We start from the raw sequence: 25,747 nt of genomic DNA, 5'->3' as shown, positions 1-25,747 counted from the left end.
CTAGAGCACACAAAAACTATACATACCTCGGCCTAAACATCAGCACCACAGGTAACTTCCACAAAGCTGTGAACGATCTGAGAGACAAGGCAAGAAGGGCCTTCAATGCCATCAACAGGAACATAAAATTCGACATACCAATTCGACATACCAATTAGGATCTGGCTAAAAGTACTTGAACCCATTGCCCTCTATGGTTGTGAGGTCTGGGGTCCGTTCACCAACAAAGAATTCACTAAATGGGACAAACACGAAAATGAGACTCTGCATGCAGAATTCTGCAAAAATATCCTCCGTCCTCTGTGTGGAACATAAAACACCAAATAATGCATGCAGAGCAGAATTCTATAACCATCTAACAGGAAGCGATTCCCAAACCTTCCATAACAAAACCATAACCTACTGAGAGACGAACCTGTAGAAGAGCCCCCTAAGCAAGCTGGTCCTGGGGCTCTGTTCACAAACACATACAGACCCCACAGAGCCCCAGGACAGCAACACAATTAGATCCAACCAAATCATGAGAAAACAAAAAGATAATTTCTTGACACATTGAAAATAATTTACCAAAAAACAGAGCAAACTAGAATGCTATTTGGCCCTAAACAGAGAGTACACAGTGGCAGAATACCTGACCACTGGTACTGACTATGTACAGACTCAGTGAGCATAGCCTTGCTATTGAGAAAGGCCGCTGTAGGCAGACCTGGCTCTCAAGAGAAGACAGGCTATGTGCAACACTGCCCACAAAACGAGGTGGAAACTGAGCTGTACTTCCTAACCTCCTGCCCAATGTATGACAATATCACATGCTGACAAAACCGTGCGCCTGCCAGCATCACCACACGCATGTTCATGTTGAGGGAGAGACAGAGAGAGACAGAGAGAGAGGAGAGACAGAGAGAGAGGAGAGACAGAGAGAGACAGAAAGAGAGGAGAGAGACAGAGGAGAGAAACAGAGAGAGAGGAGAGAGACAGAGGCGAGAGAGACAGAGAAGAGAGACAGAGGAGAGAAACAGAGAGAGGAGAGAGACAGAGGTGAGAGAGACAGAGAAGAGAGACAGAGGAGAGAGAGACAGAGAGAGAGGAGAGAGACAGAGAGAGAGGAGAGAGACAGAGAGAGGGGAGAGACAGAGAGACAGAGAGGAGAGACAGAGACAGAGAGAAGAGAAAGAGACAGAAAGAGACAGAGAGAGAGAGAGAGACAGAAAGAGACAGAGAGAAGAGACAGAGAGAGAAGGAGGAGAGAGAGAGAGAGAGAGAGAGAGAGAGAGAGAGGAGGAGAGAGAGAGACAGAGAGAGACAGAGAGACAGAGAGAAAGAAAGAGACAGAGAGACAGAAAGAGACAGAGAGAAAGGAGAGAGAGCGAGAGAGACAGTGAAAAGGCAGAGTATTTTCTGACATTTTCAGTTACACTATAAACGTCACGGCTGCCCTGCGTGACTCACACACATACACGCACAACACACACATATATATACACACACAAACCTCCCCCACAGACAAGGACACATACTACAGGTTAACACATCATGGTGTCATCATCTCAAAGGACCCTGGGTAATGATGTTAATGAGTAGATAATGAGATGCATACGGCCCTTCTCATTACAGACCTCTGTATTCTCCCCTTTAAAGATATGATCATTTATCTACGCAGCGCCACACACACACAGCCATGTATGCACACAGATAGATACACACCACACACACACACACACACACACACACACACACACACACACACACACACACACACACACACACACACACACACAGGCATGTATGCACACAGATACACACACACACACACACACACACACACACACACACACACACACACACACACACACACACACAGGCATGTGTGCACACAGATAGATACACACACACTCAGAGATGTGCTCTCATTGACATTTTCTGTGGCTAACACACACACACACACACACACACACACACACACACACACACACACACACACACACACATCATTGACATACTGGATGGCTCATGTGTGATATTCTACAGACAAGGTGCTGTGTGCTGGGTAATGTATGAGTCCCATTAGCTTCCATACACAAACAAAGTGTAGAACCATCTGAGTGAGCAGCAGCAAGCAGCGACATGACTCTTAGAAAGGAGAACTAGAGGCGTGATGCCATGACCACAAACCCTCACAGCCAACACAGCTGGCCAACACAGCTGGCCAGCCAAGATCCTTTAAGTCCTAAATGACTGTTATTCACCTTTATCTGCAGAGTCACAGTGATATTGGAACGAGACAACAACTACACACCATTTGCAAAAGTTACAACTCCCTTATTTCACATTAAGAATAAAAATAAGGGACCTTAAATCAACTAAGCAAGTCATTTAAGAACAAATTCTTATTTGCAATGACGGCCTAACCCTCGGACGACGCTGGGCCAATTGTGCACCGCCCTATGGGACTCCCAATCACAGCTGGTTGTGATACAGCCTGGATTCAAACCAGGGTGTCTGTGGTGACACCTCAAGCACTGAGATGCAGTGCCTTGGACCGCAGCGCCACTCGGGAGCCCTCATTAATCTAGTCCAAAACGATTTCTCCCTGCAAATCCTTACACATCACAAAAATATAATGTTCAACAATAACTCTACACAAGAAGAGATATGAGAAGGCCTTTTCTGTTCAATGCAGACACCTCTCCTCTTATGACCCTTGTGGGTATTTCTGAATGTATGTGTATTTGTGTGTGTGTGTTCACAGTTAGTGAGTGGGATGATATTGAGGATTGATGGGCTGAGAGAGGGGGAGAGGGAGAGAGGGAGAGAGGAGGGGGAGAGGGAGAGAGGAGGGAGAGAGGGAGAGAGGAGGGGGAGAGGGAGAGAAGATCATAAAGGAACGTTGTAGCTGTTTCACAGCTTCCTCCAAACCATGGAGCGGAGTAGAGGGGATCACTGTAGCAGGATTGAGCTCTGGAGATAGAGGGAGACAGAGAGATAGAGAGATAGGAGAGAGACCGACCTCAACTGCCTATCATCTAACACTAGGGGAATTACAAAAATGTCTGAGTATATTACTGGATTCATTAGTATATTGGGTGACACTTCCTGCTAAGTTTGGCCACAGTGGTGTTTTCCTGTTTCTCTGAAAGGTCATGACACTGTGGGTAATTCTAGTTTTGGAAAGAGAAGAGAGAGAGAGAGGGAGATAGAGAGAGAGAGGGAGAAAGAGAGAGAGAGAGAGAGGGAGAAAGAGAGAGAGAGAGGGAGATGAGAAAAAGAGACAAAACACACGGTCTCTCGTTCATTCATATTTGTCTGCCTGCGAGCTGCTGAAAACTTCAAAAGGCAATTCAATTAGTAAATGGAAAAAGCTGTATGCAGGGAAAGACACACATTTACCAGACGCTCTTATCCAGAGCGACTTGCTGGAGCAATTAGGGTTAAGTGCCTTACTCAAGGGCACATTGAGTCGGCTTGGAGATTCAAACACATTTACACACACACACAATGTCCAAAAGCTGATGATCTCTCTCTCAGGCTGTGACAACCCTTCTGGTAGTTTAAGGACATGGGATGCTCTGAGTGTGTGTGTGTGTGTGTGTGTGTGTTAGGTGACAGTAGACAGGGTACCACCACTACCCACTGTGTAAAGCCCTGGATAAGAGCTAAGGACCAGATGGGTACGACTCCCTGTATGGAAAACCATTTCTCTCTCACAACCACTCACCATCACACTCTTTCCTTAACCAACTCTCAGAGTAGCTGTTTAGGGTTGCTGAGTGGATGTTCTCTCTCTCTCTCTCTCTCTCTCTCTCTCTCCCTTCCTCTCTCTCAATTCAATTCAATATTCAATTTAAGGGGCTTTATCGACACTTAAGTGAAATAAACAATACAAATGAACAGTAAACATTACACTCACAGAAGTTCCAAAAGAATAAAGATATTACAAATGTCATATTATGTATATATACAGTGTTGTAACGATGTACAAATGGTTAAAGTACAAAAGGGAAAATAAATAAGCATAAATATAGGTTGTATTTACAATGGTGTTTGATCTTCACTGATTGACCTTTTTTTGTGGCAACAGGTCACACTTCTTGCTGTTGTGATGGCACACTGTGGTATTTCACCCAGTAGATATGGGAGTTTATCAAAATTGGGTTTGTTTTCGAATTCTTTGTGGATCTGTGTAATCTGAGGGAAATATGTGTCTCTAATATGGTCGTACATTGGGCAGGAGGTTAGGAAGTACAGCTCAGTTTCCACCTCATTTTGTGGGCAGTGTTGCACATAGCCTGTGTCATGACGTTGGCCTCTTTGGGTACAGGAAGGACAGTTGACCCCCTCCCCTTTGTACCATCACCCAACCTACCTTCCCCCCCAACCCAGGGTTGTAAAAATTCCAAGAGGAGAATCTACTACAACATGTTTCATAGAGAGACAAAGGAAATTCTTCCAACTCATAGAATTGGAGAACCTAGCGACATGTGTGTTCTGGAGAAGATATGGAAGATTGATGAAGACTCCAGCTACGAACTGATCCGCTTGGTACAATTTTGTGATACTCAGAAGAGACAATATAGCCATATTACCCTAAAACGGTCTACATGATAGCCTCAGCGATGAGACTGAATCCACATGGGTGTATACAATGTATTATTAAGGATAAAGCTATTTGTAATACATTGAGATGCTATGTACTGATGTTAATGTGATAGAATTATATTTCTGTAACCAAGTCTAGCTCAGTCATAGGCACGCCCCCAGGGACACATACAGGACCAGGCGTCATTTGACAAGCCTGTTCTCTGGGTACTATAAAAGACCCCCTGATTTACATTTCTACAGACCAGGCCTACACTCCATTGCGAGTTGGCTCATAGGTTTGACCAGCCAAGTACTCTACTGAAAGTGAACCATACCACGTGGTTAACTTTTAGACTATCGATATCGACAGAATAAGAACAAGTCTTTGATATTAATTATTAGTCTGCAGCTAAGTAAATTATATCATCGAACGCGAAGACCAACCACATCCATTCTATGACGACATTCATGAATGTCGCTCTGACAGATCCATTCTAACCGAGAGAGAGAGAGAACGCTGACAAACTCTCCATCAGAACAAAACTCTCCAACAAGAATCCCGACGACACATGAGCGTAAATATATATTGATTGCAAAGGTTCCCGAATGAGTGAGCCTTCAATTGGCAATTGTTAATATTAATGAACTCTGTGTAACTTCTCAGCTTACCGTTTTATGACCCATTGTCTAACAGACCAGCCATGCTTGTTAGCCAGTAGGGCACATTCCTCTACCCATCATTGGTGACGATAATTACTGTTTGTATGTTTTCTGTTAATTACTTAGTGTAGTAAATAAATGATTTTAAGACAATTGATGTATGGATGATTTTAGTAAAGACTGGGTTCGTGCAGATAACCAAGAATTACAACTTTCATGATGAGACTGAAACAACATACGGGTTAAGATTGACTGCTATCGATGTAAAATATGACTAAGTATTTTAAGAGTTTATTCAGAGGATAACAGCTCTATAAACGTTCTTCTGTGGTGCCCCGACTTTCTAGTTAATTACATTTACATGATTAGCTCAATCAGGTAATATTAATTACAGAGAAATAATTTTATAAGTTAGCATGTCATATCACTTAATCCGGCATAGCCAAAGACACGACACCTGTCTTCTCTTGAGAGCCAGGTCTGCCTACGGCGGCCTTTTTCAATAGCAAGGCTATGCTCACTGAGTCTGTACATAGTCAATGCTTTCTTTAAGTTTGGTTCAGTCACAGTGGTCAGGTATTCTGCCACTGTGTACTCTCTGTTTAGGGCCAAATAGCATTCTAGTTTGCTCAGTTTTTTTTATTAATTCTTGTCAAGTAATTATCTTTTTGCTTTCTCATGATTTGGTTGGATCTAATTGTGTTGCAGTCCTGGGCTCTGTGAGATCTGTATGTGTTTGTGAACACAGAAGATATTTTTTGCAGAATTCTGCATGCAGAGTCTCAATTTGGTGCTTGTCCCATTTTTGAACTATTGGTTTCTCTTTCTTTTTCTCTCTCTCCCTCTCTAATCTCTCTCTCTCTCATTTCAATTAAATTCAATTTGCTTTATTGGCATGATGTAACAATGTTCATATTGCCAAAGCTTACTTTGGATATTTACAATATGAAAATAATAAGAATCCAAACTGTCAACGGGACAACAGTAACAACAATAACCAAGGGTCAATATAACCATACATTCAACAATAACAATAAGCATACATTAGAGGACATGTGCAGGTTGATTGGTCTGTCAGACACTGTCCCTCATCTTATGGCAGGCAGCAATGTAGTGCGCTGCCAACACACAGCTCTCTGCGTCCTCCCCCAACAGGACGGGTAGCCTATCCTCATCAGAGAGGTCTTTGAAACCTTGAATAAGGGTTTCAAATTTGGGGAAATGACACTCTCTAATTGTTTTATATTTTTGACATTTTGTCAGGAAATGCAGCTCCGTCTCAGGTTCTGCTGTGGTGCAGTGGTTACACAGCCTTTCCTCTACAGTGAGCCAGGTTTTCCTGTGTCTACCCTTCTCAATGGCAAGGCTGTGCTCACTGAGCCTGTACTTTGTCAAGGTTTTTCTAAGGTTTTGATCAGTAACCATGGTCAAATAGTTAGCCACAGTGTACTGTCGATTTAGGGCCAGATAGCACTGCATTTTGCATTGTGTTTGTGCTTGTGTTTCCCAATAAGCAATGTAGTTTTGTTTTGACTGTGTTGTAATTTGGTTTATTCTGATTGATTGGATGTTCTGGTTCTGAGGCTTCAGTGTGTCAGTAGAACAGGTTTGTGAACTCAGCCCCAGGACCAGCTGTCACGACTTCCACCGAAGTCGGCCCCTCTCCTTGTTCGGGCGGCATTCGGCAGTCGACGTCACCGGCTTTCTAGCCACCGCCGATCCATGTTTCCCTGTTCGTTTTGTTTTGTCTTAATTATACACACCTGTTTTCAATTCCCTTATTATGTTCCTTATGTAACTCTCTGGCTTCCCTTTCTGTTTTGTCCATGATTGGTTCGTGTCAGTGGTTGTTGGAGGTGTTTCTCCTCACCCTGTTAGTTTGCTGTTGGAGATTTTGACTTTGGTTTTTGAGTAAACAAGACTGTTTGCACTCATACCTGCGCCTGACTCCGCTACGTCTCCAAACAAAATCGTTACACCAGCTGGATGAGGAGACTCTTTTCTTTGCTCAGCTCTTGGCATTACAGGGCTTGGTAATGATATGAGAGGTATTACAGGGCTTGGTAATGATATGAGAGGCATTGCGGGGCTTGGTAATGATATGAGATGCATTGCGGGGCTTGGTAATGATATGAGATGCATTGCGGGGCTTGGTAATGATATGAGAGGCATTACAGGGCTTGGTAATGATATGAGAGGGGGTCACTGTATTTTAGATGTTTCTAGAACTTAATTGCTCTTATTTTAGTTTGTACTATTAGTAGATAGTGGATATATAATTCTGCCCTGCATGCATTGTTTGTAGTAGTCCTCTGGACATGTAGGATAATCTTACAGAACTCTGCATGCAGGGTTTCAATGGGGTGTTTGTCCCATTGGGTGAAATCTTGTTTTGCAAGTGGACCCCACACCTCACTGCCACAAAGTGCAATTGGTTCAATGACACATTCAATTAGTTTTAGCCACATTTTTTTATAGGTATTTCAAATTGAATTTGTTTTTGAATGACTTAGAAGGCCCTGCGTGCTTTCTCTCTCAGTTCATTTACCGCATCATTAAGGTGTCCAGTTGAGCTTATTTTTAAACCTAAGTAATTGTAGTGTGTGCAGTACTCTATATATTTTGTACCAATTGAGAACTTGGTCTAATTCCCTGAGATCTGGATCTTCTCTGGAAAATCATTATTTTAGTATTTTTGGGGTTTACTGCCAGGGCCCAGGTCTGGCAGTACTGCTCCAGCAGGTCCAGGCTCTGCTGTAGGCCATGTGCTGTGGGTGACAGCAGGCATAGGTCATCTGCGAAGAGTAGGCATTTAACCTCTGAATTGTGGAGACTAACACCAGGGGCTGAGGATTTTTCGAGAATAGTGGCCAATTCGTTGATGTAAATATTAAAGAGTGCAGGGCTCAGATTGCAACCCTGGCGAACGCCCCGCCCCTGGTTAAAGAATTGTGTTATTTTCTTGCCAATTTTAAGGCTGCACGTATTGCCAGTATACATTGATTTAATTATGTAATATGTTTTACCTCCTACACCACTTTCAATAACTTTGTAGAACATTCCTGTATGCCAAATAGAATCAAACGCTTTTTAGAAGTCGATAAAGCAAGCGTATATTTTGGTATTATTTTGGTGGACATGTTTATCTATCAGGGTGTGTAGGGTGTAAATATGATCAGTCGTGCAATGTTTTGGTATAAATCCAATTTGTCTTTTAATCAAGACATTGTGCTTATTAAGGAAGTTTAGAACTCTTACATTTATAATATTACAGAAAACCTTCCCCAGGTTACTGTTCACACAAATGCCTCTGTAATTGTTAGGGTCAAATTTGTATCCGTTCTTAAAGACTGGGGTTATGAGTCCTTGATTCTAGATGTCAGGGAAATAACCTACACTCAGGATCAAATTAAACAGTTTTAATAAAGCCAATTAACATTTTGCACTAGTGAGTTTGAGTCCCAGGAACAGCTTGCTTAGGGGACTCTTCTCCACGTTCGTCTCTCTGTAGGTGATGGCTTTGTTATGGAAGGTTTGGGAATTGCTTCCTTTTAGGTGGTTGTAGAATTTAACGTCTCTTTTCTGGATTTTGATAATTAGCTGGTATTGGCCTAATTCTGCTCTGCATGCATTATTTGGTGTTTTACGTTGTACACAGAGGATATTTTTTGCAGAATTCTGCATGCAGAGTCTCATTTTGGTGTTTGTCCCATTTTGTGAATTATTGGTTGGTGAGTGGACCCTAGACCTCATAACCATAGAGGGTAATGGGTTCAATAACTGATTCAAGTATTTTTTGCCAGATCCTAATTGGTATGTCAAATTTTATGTTCGTTTTGTTGGCATAGAATGCCCTTCTTTCTGGTCTCTCAGATCGTTCACAGCTTTGTGGAAGTTACATGTGGTGCTGATGTTTAGGCCAAGGTATGTATAGTTTTTTTGTGTGCTCTAGGGCAACGGTGTCTAGATGGAATTTGTGGTCCTGGCGACTGGACCTTTTTTGGAACACCATTATCTTGGTCTTACTGAGATTTACTGTCAGGGCCCAGGTCTGACAGAATCTGTGCAGAAGATCTAGGTGCTGCTGTAGGGCCCTCCTTGGTTGGGGACAGAAGCACCAGATCATAATGCAAACAGTAGACATTTGACTTCAGATTCTAGTAGAGTGAGGCTGGGTGCTGTAGACGTTTCAAGTAGCCTCGCCAATTTGTTGAAGAGGGTGGGGCTTAAGCTGCATCCCTGTCTCACCCCACGGCCCTGTGGGACGAAATGTGTGTTTTTTGCCAAATATAACAGCACACTTGTTGTTTGTGTACATGTATTTTAATGTCGTATGTTTTTCCCCCAACACCACTTTCCATGAATTTGTACAGCAGACCCTCATGCCAAATTGAGTCGAAAGCTTTTTTGAAATCAACAAAGCTTGAGAATACTTTGTTTTTGTTTGTTTATTTGTCAATTAAGGTGTGCAGGATGAATACGTGGTCTGTCATGACAATTTGATAAAAAGCCAATTTGACATTTGCTCAGTACATTGTTTTCACTGAGGAAATGTACGAGTCTGGTGTTAATGACAATACAGAGGATTTTCCCAAGGTTGCTGTTGACGCATATCCCAAGGTAGTTATTGGGGTCAAATTTGTCTCCACGTTTGTGGATTGAGGTGATCAGTCCTTGGTTCCAAATATTGGGGAAGATGCCAGAGCTACAGATTATGTTAAAGAGTTTAAGAATAGAGAATTGGAATCTGTTGTCTGTATATGTGATCATTTCATTGAGGATACCATCAACTCCACATGCCTTTTTGGATTGGAGGGTTTGTATTTTGTCCTGTAATTCATTCAAGGTAATTCGAGAATCCAGTGGGTTCTGGTGGTCTTTAATAATTGATTCTAAGATTTGTGTTTGATCATGTATATGTTTTTGCTGTTTGTTCTTTGTTATAGGGCCAAAAAGATTGGAGAAGTGGTTTACCCATACATCTCCATTTCGGATGTATGGGTATGTTTGTTTAGTGTTTTCCAATTTTCCCAAAAGTGGTTAGTCTATGGATTCTTCAATTACATTGAGCTGATTTCTGATGTGCTCTTCCTTCTTTTTCCGTAGTGTATTTCTTTATTGTTTTCGTGATTCACCATAGTGAAGGCGTAGACTCAGGTTTTCTGGGAAAATCTTTTTGGTTGGAAAGGTTTCTCAATTTCTTTCTAAGGTTTTTGCATTCTTCCTCAAACCATTTGTCATTGTTGTTCATTTATTTCGGTTTTCTATTTGAAATGTTTAGATTAGATAGGGAAACTGAGAAGTTAAATATACTGTTAACATTTTCTACTGCATTTTGTCTCTGTCTCTCTGTCTCTCGGTGGCAGAGAAGTCAGGCGCAGGAGAGCAAAGACTGTTACAACGGTGCAGTTTAATAATAAAATCACCGTGAACAATAAATAAATACAATGGGACGAAACACTTTGCACACCAGACATAACGTGCACAAACTCTTACAATCAACAATCACCGACAAGGACATGTGGGGAAGAGAGGGTTAAATACACAACATATGTAAATGGGATTGAAACCAGGTGTGTGACAAGACAAAACAAATGGAAAATGAAAGGTGGATCTGCCGAAGTCGATGCCCCTCCTTCCTCAGGTGGTGCTCGGCGGTCGACGTCACCGGTCTTCTAGCCATCATTGATCAGTTTTTCATTTTCCATTGGTTTTTTTCATGTCTCCCTACACACCTGTTTCCAATCCCATTTATTACATGTTGTGTATTTAACCCTCTGTTTCCCCTCATGTCCTTGTCAGTGATTGATTGTGATGTTATGTTACGTGTGTTTTTTGTATCGGTGTGCGACGGGTTATTTTTACCCATGTTATTTTGTACTTTGATTTTGGAGTTTGTTTTTATCATTAAATACTCCAGTTTAACCACTCTGGTTTCTCCTGCGCCTGACTTCCCTGCCACCTACATACATGATTAGATGACTAGAAGACCGGTGACGTCGACCGCTGAACGTCACCCGAACAAGGAGAGGGACCGACTTCGGAGGAAGTCGTGACACTGGTTTATGACACTAAATGAAAATTTACTGACGTTTAAGACAGCTATACTGGCTTGAATCAGAAAAAAACTCCCTCGCCAAGAGTTAAAACTACTCCCTCGCCAAGAGTTAAAACTACTCCCTCGCCAAGAGTTAAAACTACTCCCTCGCCAAGAGTTAAAACTACTCCCTCGCCAACATTTAAAACTACTCCCTCGCCAACATTTAAAACTACTCCCTCGCCAACAGTTAAAACTACTCCCTCGCCAACAGTTTGTTATACAGTCAGTGAAAATAGTATATTGGTGTTACACACAAGATACTGTATGTGTGATAGTTTCTTCACACAAGCTCTGTTTCACTTCGTAGGAGAAGTTACTTGAGTCTATTTAGCAGAGCTTGTCATCTCTCTATCCCATGATAACAACAATCCTATGAGGGGGAGCATTTGCAAAAATGACTAAAATATAGAAATGAGGAGAGAACAACAGCAGGAGAGGAAGCTACAAAATTGGACCACAGCTCTAGAATCAACTTGGTAGGATTGCTGCAGTACACACACAGGGGCTGTTTCTACTCAATGATGCTGCTTTTCCACTGTAACACCAGTGTTCCTGGACTAGTGTATACACCTGGCGTTATACTGGGGAGGTTGTGTTCCACAGCAACACAACAACACAGCGCTGACAGTAAGGACTTGTGAAGAGCAGAATCAACAACCTGTCCATAATAAAGTTGTTTTGTGAGAAGGTGTTATCAAGCTTTGAAGGTGTAAGCCCACGTTCACAGTTAGCCATTGTTATGTAAATGCAGCCCCAAAACCCCAGCGGCCTCGCCTTGGCCCTAAGTCAGAGCAGGGCCACTGAAGGCCTTGGCCCTAAGTCAGAGCAGGGCCACTGAAGGCCATGGCCCCTAAGTCAGAGCAGGGCCACTGAAGGCCATGGCCCCTAAGTCAGAGCAGGGCCACTGAAGGCCATGGCCCCTAAGTCAGAGCAGGGCCACTGAAGGCCATGGCCCAGTCAGAGATGGGCAGTATTTCTGTTACATGTATTTTAAATATGTATTTCAATTTCTTCTGAGTATTTTATAACTTGTATTACACTAGGCTGAACTACACTCAAATGGATTTTGTAACAAGATACTTTCGAGAGCTGTAATTTCGATTTTGTAAATACTTTTCTATACCACTTTTTAAAACGGTTCACTATTTTGTGGTCCCCTTTCACCCTGCATTGGTATCAGAAGTCTGATGACACTATGGTGTGATAAGAGCGTCTGCTAAAGGAACTAAATATAAATGTATATGTAAAAATGAACAATTGCAAAGCATGCTGAGTATTATTCTAATGAGGATGCTGAGTATTATTCTAATGAGGATGCCGAGTATTATTCTAATGAGGATGCCGAGTATTATTCTAATGAGGATGCCAAGTATTATTCTAATGAGGATGCCGAGTACTATTCTAATGAGGATGCCGAGCGTTATTCTAATGAGGATGCCGAGCGTTATTCTAATGAGGATGCCGAGCGTTATTCTAATGAGGATGCTGATTATTATTCTAATGAGGATGCTGATTATTATTCTAATGAGCATGCTGAGTATTATTCTAATGAGGATGCTGAGTATTATTCTAATGAGGATGCTGATTATTATTCTAATGAGGATGCTGAGTATTATCCGCCCTGAAACAAGGCCAATAATAATACCCAGTGTGCTTTGCAGTTCATTTTGGTATGTTCCTTTCACATAGACGGGAGGAAAATAGACTTGCTCCCTAATTTGAAGCGCATGATGCTTTTGACGGCGTTGACACTCACAGCTCGTCTGTTTTCTGTCATTCATTCTAATTCCAGCATGTACCTGCCCGTTCACGTTTCGTTTGATTTGGCCTTTACAGTCAGAGCATTCAACTAAGGTAGATAAACAACAACATATCACAGTCGTAGGAAGTAAAACGTTTCTGTAACCGTTACTGAAAATGCTGTTGCTGTTCAGGCCGGCTACTTGCAAATGTATTTCTGTATTTAAAAATATTTAATTAAATACATTTAAAAATATACATATTTTGTAGTTTATTTTGATACATTGATCTTGATGGTATTTTGTAATTGTATTTAGTCATTTTTGCCTATCGATTGGTCCGGTGAGTCCCAGCAGCTGGACTGTGGAGGTGGAAACACTAAAGTATGAGTGTTCCTGGTAAAACACAGAGGAAATCCTCAGTGGAAAAGCACCATCACTCCATCCCACATCAACTGGTGTCCTTTCAGCTGCACACCAACTCTGAATGAAAAGCACAGAGGAGGAGGAGCTCATTACCATAAGCCCATCCTCCTACCACTCCTCCCACCAGCCTCTCTGACACACGCTCACACTGTTCACAGTCTGTCCAAGTGAGGCTCTATAGCTGCTCTGAGACCCCCGATGTCCTGAGTGCCAGAGAGATGGCAGATGGACCAGTGCTCTTTTACAGCCCTGTGTGTGTGTGTGTCTGCCTGCGTGTTCATACACTGTTCATACACTGTGTGTGTGTGCGTGTCCACTCCTCACTCCGTGTGTGTGTGTGTGTGTGTCAGCCCCTTGCCGTGCTCTGCCAAAGTGGGCATCTGGTGTGTGGACTATCACAGGGGAGAGAGAGGACCACAGAAAGAGAAGTCACTCCATCGGCCATCTCTCTTTCCTATCTCCCTCTCTCCCTTTCCCTTTCTCTCTCTCTCTCTCTCTCTCTCTCTCTCTCTCTCTCTCTCTCTCTCTCTCTGTCTCTCTCTCTCTCTCTCTCTCCTATATCCCTCTCTATCTCTTTACCCTCCTCTTGCTCTTTTCCCTCTTCCTCTGTCTCTCTCTGTGTTAGTTTGCTTTGTGACGTAGGTAGATAACCTGATCTACAGGCAGGTGTCCACCAAACAGACACCTCCTCCCTCTCACTAACCAACTGGCCACACACACACACACACATGGTGCCGTTGGCAGGAAGCGTAGTGGGAGTGACCTTTATTCTGCCCCTCCATTGGGGGTCTGGACTACTTCCAGGTCGCCTAGGGGTCAAACTGGTTCTGGGGCCAGGGAGGGACGCAGGTGCTGGAGCACAACACTGGACAGCTGGATACAATGTAGTAAGACACAGAGGGAGAGAGAAACCTCCCTCCACATATACACTCAACCTCACAACACACATCCCCTTCCATTGAAAACTTCAGAATATCTCAGGTCTGATCTGCACCAGTCAACACCAGTCTCTCTCATTCTCTCTCCCTGCCTGCCAGACCCAGGCCTGGTCCTCCATACAGAAGAATGTCCAAGGTAAGGTTTTGATTATCACTAAACCTTGCGTGTTAACGGCTATCCTCTGCCGTGAAATTGCACTCTTATAAATGCCAGTTTCCCCTCAACTTTACAGCCTGACAGACACACACCCACACCCACACACACACACACACACTCTCTCACACACACACACACACACACACACACACACACACACACACACTACAGCCTGGCAGAATAATCCTGTCCAAAGCACAGAACACATGCTGTGTTAATAATAGACTCACAGCCTTCGTCCCAAATGTTATCCTATTCCCTATATAGTCCTCTACTATTTACCAGAGCCCTATTCCCTATATAGTGCACTACTATTTACCAGGGCCCTATTCCCTATATAGTGCACTACTATTTACCAGGGCCCTATTCCCTATATAGTGAACTACTGTTGACCAGGGCCCTATTCCCTATATAGTGCACTACTGTTGACCAGAGCCCTATTCCCTATATAGTCCTCTACTATTTACCAGGGCCCTATTCCCTATATAGTGCACTACTATTTACCAGGGCCCTATTCCCTATATAGTGAACTACTGTTGACCAGAGCCCTATTCCCTATATAGTGCACTACTGTTGACCAGAGCCCTATTCCCTATATAGTGCACTACTATTTACCAGGGCCCTATTCCCTATATAGTGCACTACTATTTACCAGGGCCCTATTCCCTATATAGTGCACTACTATTTACCAGGGCCCTATTCCCTATATAGTCCTCTACTATTTACCAGGGCCCTATTCCCTATATAGTGCACTACTGTTGACCAGAGCCCTATTCCCTATATAGTGTACTACTGTTGACCAGAGCCCTATTCCCTATATAGTATACTACTGTTGACCAGAGCCCTATTCCCTATATAGTGTACTACTGTTGACCAGAGCCCTATTCCCTATATAGTATACTACTGTTGACCAGAGCCCTATTCCCTATTTAGTGCACTACTTTTGACCAGAGCCCTATTCCCTATATAGTGCACTACTATTTACCAGAGCCCTATTCCCTATATAGTGCACTACTATTTACCAGAGCCCTATTCCCTATATAGGCAGGGGGGCCTGCCTGACCCTGCTTCCCCAGCGAGGTCTCTCCCCTCTGGGGTGGCTGTGTGAGGAGAGCCTGGATCCTGGCTGCTGGGCTGTTGTGGCAGCGAGACTGTGGGTGCATCCAACACGGGACCCTATTCCCTATATAGTGCACTACTTTAGACCAGAACCCTATTCCCTATATAGTGAACTACTGTTGACCAGAGCCCTATTCCCTATATAGTGTACTACTGTTGACCAGAGCCCTATTCCCTATATAGTGTACTACTTTAGACCAGGCCCCTATTCCCTATATAGTGTACTACTGTTGACCAGGGCCCTATTCCCTATATAGTGCACTACTGTTGACCAGAGCCCTATTCCCTATATAGTGTACTACTGTTGACCAGAGCCCTATTCCCTATATAGTGCACTACTGTTGACCAGAGCCCTATTCCCTATATAGTGTACTACTGTTGACCAGAGCCCTATTCCCTATAGTGTACTACTGTTGACCAGAGCCCTATTCCCTATATAGTGTACTACTGTTGACCAGAGCCCTATTCCCTATATAGTGTACTACTGTTGACCAGAGCCCTATTCCCTATATAGTGTACTACTGTTGACCAGAGCCCTATTCCCTATATAGTGTACTACTGTTGACCAGAGCCCTATTCCCTATATAGTGTACTACTTTTGACCAGAGCCCTATTCCCTATATAGTGTACTACTTTTGACCAGAGCCCTATTGGGAGTCGGGTGCCATTTGGGACACAGACACAGTCTGGCCAGGAGAAAAGGAAAGCAACAAGTTATTTTCAAATATACTGCAGCCAAACTGCACATACCTGAAGAGTTGTGTGTGTGTGTGTGTGTGTGTGTGTGTGTGTGTGTGTGTGTGTGTGTGTGTGTGTGTGTGTGTGTGTGTGTGTGTGTGTGTGTGTGTGTGTGTGTGTGTGTGTGTGTGTGTGTGTGTGTGTGTGTGTGTGTGAATAATGAATTAATCAAATGTCTATCTATTTCTTCACCATTCTGTCTCTCTGTCTCAGTCCATGAAGTCCCCTGTCCTCCCTTCTTCCTTGGATAATAAAAGACTAATGTCTTTGCTAGGTAAAACCCCGCCTTATCTCAGCTCACTGGTCACCATAGCAGCACCCACCCGTAGCACGCGCTCCAGCAGGTATATCTCACTGGTCACCCCCAAAGCCAATTCCTCCTTTGGCCGCCTTTCCTTCTAGTTCTCTGCTGCCAATAACTGGCACGAATTGCAAAAATCACTGAAGCTGGAGACTCATATCTCCCTCACTAACTTTAAGCATCAGCTGTCAGAGCAGCTCATAGATCACTGCACCTGTACATAGCCCATCTGTAAATAGCCCATCCATCTACCTACCTCATCCCCATATTGTTATTTATTTTTGCTCCTTTGCACACCAGTATTTATACTTGCACATGCAACTTCTGCACATCTACCACTCCAGTGTTTAATTGCTAAATTGTACTTTTTTTGCCACTATGGCCTTACCTCCCTTATCTTACCTCATTTGCACATACTGTATATAGATTTTTTTTTCTCTATTGTATTATTGACTGTATGTTTTATTTATTCCATGTGTAACTCTGTGTTGTTGTTTGTGTCACACTGCTTTGCTTTATCTTGGCCAGGTCGCAGTTGTAAATGAGAACTTGTTCTCAACTGGCCTACCTGGTTAAATAAAGGACTTGTTCTCAACTGGCCTACCTGGTTAAATAAAGGTGAAATAAATAAATAAAGGTGGTTAAATAAAGGTGAAATACATAAATAAAAGACAACTGAAAACTCATACAATGAGTTAGAAAAAAACATTAAAATGTCACTCCACAATAAAACAACAATTGACAATTCATATTACTAATTTAAAAACCACATAGTAGACCCCAATCAATAGAGTTTTGAAACAGTGTATGTGGACATTCATAGTACAGTAAAAAAAATCCTGGCCAGTACGGGTATCGAACCCGCGACCTTCGCGTTATTAGCACGACGCTCTAACCAACTGAGCTAACCGGCCTGACGTAACACACGGCCAATGGAAGCAGCTTAAACCCATATATGGATCTGGACGGGGTCATTCATTTACAATGTCTACATTCTACCGTTAGAGGGCAGAGAACATAAACAAATCCAGCTCAGTTCCCCGCAGCCAGTTCTGTATATCCGCAACAGAAAAGGTGGTGATCTTATTTGACCTTTTCTGCTGCTTTTGAGACACGATTCGATCCCTCCTTGATTCACACTACTTGATTGAGTAAATAAAACACTAAACAATCACAATCAAAATACAGTAATTATTATTAAACAATCACAATACAGTAACTATGACTAAACAATCACAATACAGTAACTGACTAAAACCACAATACATTAACTATTACTAAACAATCACAATACAGTAACTAAACAATCACAATACAGTAACTATTACTAAACAATCACAATACAGTAACTATGACTAAACCATCACAATACAGTAACTAAACAATCACAATACAGTAACTATGACTAAACAATCACAATACAGTAACTATTACTAAACCATCACAATACAGTAACTATGACTAAACAATCACAATACAGTAACTGACTAAAATCACAATACATTAACTATTACTAAACAATCACAATACAGTAACTAAACAATCACAATACAGTAACTATGACTAAACCATCACAATACAGCAACTATTACTAAACAATCACAATACAGTAACTAAACAATCACAATAGAGTAACTACGACTAAACAATCACAATACAGTAACTAAACAACCACAATACAGTAACTATGACTAAACAATCACAATACAGTAACTATGACTAAACAATCACAATACAGTAACTATGACTAAACAATCACAATACAGTAAGTAAACAATCACAATAGAGTAACTACGACTAAACAATCACAATACAGTAACTAAACAACCACAATACAGTAACTATGACTAAACAATCACAATACAGTAACTATGACTAAACAATCACAATACAGTAAGTAAACAATCCCAATACAGTAACTATGACTAAACAATCACAATACAGTAACTATAACTAAACAATCACAATACAGTAACTATGACTAAACAATCACAATACAGTAAGTAAACAATCCCAATACAGTAACTATGACTAAACAATCACAATACAGTAACTATAACTAAACAATCACAATACAGTAACTATGACTAAACAATCACAATACAGTAACGAAACAATCACAATACAGTAACTAAACAATCACAATACAGTAACTATGACTAAACCATCACAATACAGTAACTATGACTAAAAAATCACAATACAGTAACTATTACTAAACAATCACAATACAGTAACTATTACTAAACAATCACAATACAGTAACTAAACAATCACAATACAGTAACTAAACAATCACAATACAGTAACTATTACTAAACAATCACAATACAGTAACTAAACAATCACAATACAGTAACTAAACCATCACAATACAGTAACTATGACTAAACAACCACAATACAGTAACTATGACTAAACAACCACAATATAGTAACTAAACAATCACAATACAGTAACTACTGGTCACTATTATGTAATATATTCTAATATGAATTAATTCTAGAATTGTGTGTGTTATTAATGATAAACCTTTAAACTCCACTCTTCCTCCCATCTCTCTATTTTTCAGCTCCAGATGACAAAACCTACACAGTCCAGGGGTTGCAGGTCTGCTGACTTCCTTCTGGTCACACATTGTATTCAGAGAACTATCCAATAAACCAAAGACATTGCTTTAACTGTGAATGTACTTTATTGCAGATATTTTCCTCAAATAAAATGGAGCATACGTAAAATAAACAAATTATTAAAATGTATTTACATTGGGTCTAATGTGTGAGTCATGTTTATTGTGTGCGTGTGTGTGTCATGTTTATTGTGCGTGTGGGAGAGCGAGAGAGAATGTGTATGCATGTTGTATTTAATTATTTCCTTGTCAGCCCCCCATCTCTCCTAACCATGACCTCTCCACCAACTGTGAGTAAGCACAACTGCACATGTCTGTTGTGGGAAATGGATAACATCTGTAGGCCTAAATATCTCTAATCAGAAAATAAAAACAAATAAACAAGAAATGACAATATATTGATATATTTACATACTAATGTGTGAGAGTGTGTGTATGTTTTCTTTTTTTTCTTGTTAGCCACCCATCTCCGCTTTTCTGCTGCATAAATAACTGAGGCTGAAACTCCCTCCAGGTCATCTCTCTCTCTCTACATTCCTTGGCCTTGATTGCCTGATGATTTACCCTGAAATGTACAAACATTCATTGTGGAGAACAAACGTTTAGTTTGGCCTGAGCGATGTGGATGGGTAGCCAGGGAATGGCTTTGGTACATTAAAAAAAACGTTTGCAAGACAAACATATTTGCCTGCTACTCCTGGGAACCCTGTACATTTGTGAGGGTTGTTGGGGCCCTGTTTCAACTGCAGATGACAAAACCTGCACACTCCCAGAGGGTTGCAGGGCTGCAGACTTCCTTTCTTTTTGGTCATTCATTTTAAAATCAGAGAAATATCCAATAAACCAAACTGTTGCTTCAGCTGTGAAGATATTTTATTTCACACAATATTCAAATAAAATGGAGCAGAGATAAAATAAACCATGTATTTACATTGGGTCTAATGTGTGTCTGTTGAGAGAGGCATGTTCTTCAACTTAGAAAAAAAGCACACAGAATTTCCTCAGACTGTAAACATTAAGCCATAGTCTTTTACAATATTATCAATCACCCTTTGATTTGATAGATATGGAGAGTAATTATGGAGATATTGAGAATGGATATGAAGGAGTAGATCTCTCCAATCCTCAAATAAAATGCAGCAAACATTAAATAAACAAGTAATTACAATGTATTTACATTGTGGATAATGTGTGTTGTTTTATTTTTCCTTGTCAGCCACCCATCTCTGCTTTGTCAGTCTTGATAGGCCCAGTGTCTTCTGGGTGAGGCTGTCAGGCAGATCTGAAAGAGAGACACACAAAGTGACAGTAAGTATACAGGTCAACAACATGTCTGTGTACATCTGTTGGTGTGACTGAGCATATGCAATAGAATTCTGAATGACCTGTATCCATCTGGGTCTCCTCAACAGTTTCTCCCTTCACGGCCAGTGTAGTAGGAACTGGTGCAGCCGGTAAATGAAAGACCACAGCAGAGGACTGCTGAGACTGCAGCTGAACTGCTGGGGCTGGCAGATCTAAAAGAGAGAGGCACAATTTTCACAAGTTAAAATAATTATTCAACAAAACAGAGTGAGTGATTGAGTGAGTGTGTATACGTGTGTTTGATAATTACCTGGACCACATCACAATGCTTCAGGTGTAGAAGCCTCTGGAAGTTCCAGCATGCCACTCCAGGCCTGGAACAGCTTGGTGGAAAGACCTGTCACCCACTGAGCAGGTGGGCAGATCTGAAAAATAGGCACAATATCATTTTAATGACAAAGCCTTGACTACACACCAACCTAAACAGAACAGACTATGGGAGGAGCACAGTACTACATAGAGCCATGACTACATGGAACTCTATTCCACATCAAGTAACTCACGTATTGTACTTGCCCTTGAAATCTGATGTGTGTGTTCTGTGTTATTATGACTCAGAAGTCTCAACCTGACCACATCCTTGTAGTCGGCCAATCAGTGATGAGCTTGGGAAAAATGGATATCAACAGTGTCCAGTAAAAAGGAGATCAAAGGACATGTATTTACTGAATGACATGAGATCTAGGACCCTGCCTCAGGACTACCTGGCCTGACGACTCCTGTCTGTCCCTGTCTCCAGTCCACCTGGTCGTGCTGCTGATCCAGTCTCTGCTGTTTCTGTCTGCAGCTATGGAACCCTGACCTGCTCAAGGCTCACCAGAGGTACTACCTTGTCCCAGACCCACTGTTTGATCCTGTCTCTCTCTACCGGACCTACTGTCTCAACCTCTAAACGCTCAGCTAGGAAGAGACAACTGGCATTTACTCCTGAGGTGCTGAACTATTGCACCCTCTATAAACCTCTATTATTTGACACTGCTGGTCATCTGTCTAAATGGCTGTAGTCTTTTATAATCTCCACCAGCACAGCCAGAAGAGGACTGTCCACCCCTCAGAGCCTGGTTCCTCTCTAGGTTTCTTCCTGGGTTCCTGCCTTTCTAGGGAGACTTTCCTAGCCACTGTGCTTCTACGTCTGCATTGCTTGCTCTTTGGGGTTATAGGCTGGGTATCTGTATAAGCTCTTTGTGACAACTGCTGATGTAAAAGGGGCTTTATAAAATACATGTGATAGATTGTTTGTATATGTTTCTATTCATGTCAGTAACTAAACATGACATTGGGTTGTCTTACATTTACTCAACAGGAAGTTGAACCTTAAACCAACACGTTGTTATCATTTAGTAATGTTGTACTGTAACCTACTGCACCATATCAACCAACTACTATCTGGTCACAAGGCTACGTTGTTATCATTTAGTAATGTTGTACTGTAGTCTACTGCACCATATCAACCAACTACTATCTGGTCACAAGGCTACGTTGTTATCATTTAGTAATGTTGTACTGTAACCTACTGCACCATATCAACCAACTACTATCTGGTCACAAGGCTACGTTGTTATCATTTAGTAATGTTGTACTGTAGTCTACTGCACCATATCAACCAATTACTATCTGGTCACAAGGCTACGTTGTTATCATTTAGTAATGTTGTACTGTAACCTACTGCACCATATCAACCAACTACTATCTGGTCACAAGGCTACGTTGTTATCATTTAGTAATGTTGTACTGTAGTCTACTGCACCATATCAACCAACTACTATCTGGTCACAAGGCTACGTTGTTATCATTTAGTAATGTTGTACTGTAGTCTACTGCACCATATCAACCAACTACTATCTGGTCACAAGGCTACGTTGTTATCATTTAGTAATGTTGTACTGTAACCTACTGCACCATATCAACCAACTACTATCTGGTCACAAGGCTACGTTGTTATCATTTAGTAATGTTGAACTGTAACCTACTGCACCATATCAACCAACTACTATCTGGTCACAAGGCTACGTTGTTATCATTTAGTAATGTTGTACTGTAACCTACTGCACCATATCAACCAACTACTATCTGGTCACAAGGCTACGTTGTTATCATTTAGTAATGTTGTACTGTAACCTACTGCACCATATCAACCAACTACTATCTGGTCACAAGGCTACGTTGTTATCATTTAGTAATGTTGAACTGTAACCTACTGCACCATATCAACCAACTACTATCTGGTCACAAGGCTACGTTGTTATCATTTAGTAATGTTGTACTGTAGTCTACTGCACCATATCAACCAACTACTATCTGGTCACAAGGCTACGTTGTTATCATTTAGTAATGTTGTACTGTAGTCTACTGCACCATATCAACCAACTACTATCTGGTCACAAGGCTACGTTGTTATCATTTAGTAATGTTGTACTGTAACCTACTGCACCATATCAACCAACTACTATCTGGTCACAAGGCTACGTTGTTATCATTTAGTAATGTTGTACTGTAGTCTACTGCACCATATCAACCAACTACTATCTGGTCACAAGGCTACGTTGTTATCATTTAGTAATGTTGAACTGTAACCTACTGCACCATATCAACCAACTACTATCTGGTCACAAGGCTACGTTGTTATCATTTAGTAATGTTGTACTGTAACCTACTGCACCATATCAACCAACTACTATCTGGTCACAAGGCTACGTTGTTATCATTTAGTAATGTTGTACTGTAACCTACTGCACCATATCAACCAACTACTATCTGGTCACAAGGCTACGTTGTTATCATTTAGTAATGTTGTACTGTAACCTACTGCACCATATCAACCAACTACTATCTGGTCACAAGGCTACGTTGTTATCATTTAGTAATGTTGTACTGTAACCTACTGCACCATATCAACCAACTACTATCTGGTCACAAGGCTACGTTGTTATCATTTAGTAATGTTGTACTGTAGTCTACTGCACCATATCAACCAACTACTAGCTGGTCACAAGGCTACGTTGTTATCATTTAGTAATGTTGTACTGTAGTCTACTGCACCATATCAACCAACTACTAGCTGGTCACAAGGCTACGTTGTTATCATTTAGTAATGTTGTACTGTAACCTACTGCACCATATCAACCAACTACTATCTGGTCACAAGGCTACGTTGTTATCATTTAGTAATGTTGTACTGTAGTCTACTGCACCATATCAACCAACTACTAGCTGGTCACAAGGCTACGTTGTTATCATTTAGTAATGTTGTACTGTAACCTACTGCACCATATCAACCAACTACTATCTGGTCACAAGGCTACGTTGTTATCATTTAGTAATGTTGTACTGTAGTCTACTGCACCATATCAACCAACTACTATCTGGTCACAAGGCTACGTTGTTATCATTTAGTAATGTTGTACTGTAACCTACTGCACCATATCAACCAACTACTATCTGGTCACAAGGCTACGTTGTTATCATTTAGTAATGTTGTACTGTAGTCTACTGCACCATATCAACCAACTACTAGCTGGTCACAAGGCTACGTTGTTATCATTTAGTAATGTTGTACTGTAACCTACTGCACCATATCAACCAACTACTATCTGGTCACAAGGCTACGTTGTTATCATTTAGTAATGTTGTACTGTAGTCTACTGCACCATATCAACCAACTACTATCTGGTCACAAGGCTACGTTGTTATCATTTAGTAATGTTGTACTGTAACCTACTGCACCATATCAACCAACTACTATCTGGTCACAAGGCTACGTTGTTATCATTTAGTAATGTTGTACTGTAGTCTACTGCACCATATCAACCAACTACTATCTGGTCACAAGGCTACGTTGTTATCATTTAGTAATGTTGTACTGTAACCTACTGCACCATATCAACCAACTACTATCTGGTCACAAGGCTACGTTGTTATCATTTTGTAATGTTGTACTGTAGTCTACTGCACCATATCAACCAACTTGCCAACTAGTAGAGACAAGGCTATAATGTTGTAATTCAGTAATACTGTAACGTTACTGTACATCACATTATTATCCACCTAGGTAGCTAGTGATAGCTTAGCTAGCCCCAAAGAAACAACCAATGAATGACAACAGGCTTTCAACAAAATATCTATCTAGCTTGTATGACTGCATGTAAAACAACTTTACATGTGATTACAAAGTTTGAAAGCAAAGTTGACTTACCAGTATGCTGCTCTCTCGGGAACTAGAGTGAGGCATCCAGATATGAGGTTAGCTAGCGCCGTTAGCATCAGCTAGCTAGCAGCGACAACATGTTAGCTTTGAAAGTATCTTTCCAGCAACAATGTCGAGGTCAAAAACGAAATGAACTATGTTAAGCCGTGCTGACTTCGTAAGATAAGACAACTCGGACTGAAATAATTAACAGGCTGAACGTACATATCTGTGACTAACTAGCTAACTTTAGCTTTCCATTCCTGTTTACAGAATGTACGGCCCTCCCGAACGGAGAAGCGCCACTGAGTCAACATGTGGCCAGAATTATATTACATCCGGGTTGGTTTACAAACCCCACTGACAATGCATGGGACACTGTTTAGGGCCGTTCACCCATGATAATAACAACACTTCATATTGAGAATTGATTTAACAGCATATATGACTGTGACCTGTCAGTTAATGGAATATAATGAAGCATTTCACACCCACACTGTGACCAAGGAGTCTACTCTCCTCACATAGACCACTTACAGAGGAAAGAGAGATGAAGGGAGTCAGAGAAGGAAAAGGAGAGGGAGGGAGACAGACTTTTTGTCTTTCTTTAATGAGCCAACCTCATTGTACTAAATATAGCAGAGAGAGTGAGAGAGAGAGAGAAAGAAAGAGAGAAAGAAAGAAAGAAAGAAAGAGAGAGAGAGAAAGGAGTGTAGAAAGAGGGTGTAGCTGTTTGCTGGCTCTTTACCTCTCTGTGTACTTAGTATGCTTCTCTAGATAATGTGTGACCAAGTGAGCATGGGGAAAGGTGTGT

General features: G+C 41.4%; 1 long non-coding RNA gene and 1 other non-coding gene across 3 annotated transcripts; both read right to left on the bottom strand.

Annotated features, from left to right (window-relative positions):
• Positions 1 to 17,596: 17,596 nt before the first annotated feature.
• Positions 17,597 to 17,670, bottom strand: trnai-aau (transfer RNA isoleucine (anticodon AAU)). Its single transcript has one exon. It is a non-coding gene; the product is annotated as a tRNA-Ile (tRNA).
• Positions 17,671 to 20,240: 2,570 nt separating this feature from the next.
• LOC115182596 (uncharacterized) lies at positions 20,241 to 25,416 on the bottom strand. 2 transcript variants are annotated; one of them, XR_003873832.1, is made up of 5 exons: positions 24,943 to 25,416; positions 21,254 to 21,355; positions 21,001 to 21,115; positions 20,771 to 20,902; positions 20,241 to 20,667 (listed from the first exon to the last, which is right to left on the bottom strand). It is a non-coding gene; the product is annotated as an uncharacterized LOC115182596 (long non-coding RNA). The 2 variants fall into 2 exon arrangements; XR_003873831.1 differs by lacking the exon at positions 21,254 to 21,355 and having other exon boundaries at positions 24,943 to 25,267.
• Positions 25,417 to 25,747: the final 331 nt, after the last annotated feature.

This window comes from Salmo trutta, unplaced genomic scaffold (genome assembly GCF_901001165.1).
Source record: "Salmo trutta unplaced genomic scaffold, fSalTru1.1, whole genome shotgun sequence".
In the NCBI taxonomy this organism is placed as follows: Eukaryota; Metazoa; Chordata; class Actinopteri; order Salmoniformes; family Salmonidae; genus Salmo; species Salmo trutta.
This window is presented reverse-complemented; position numbering and strand designations above follow the sequence as displayed.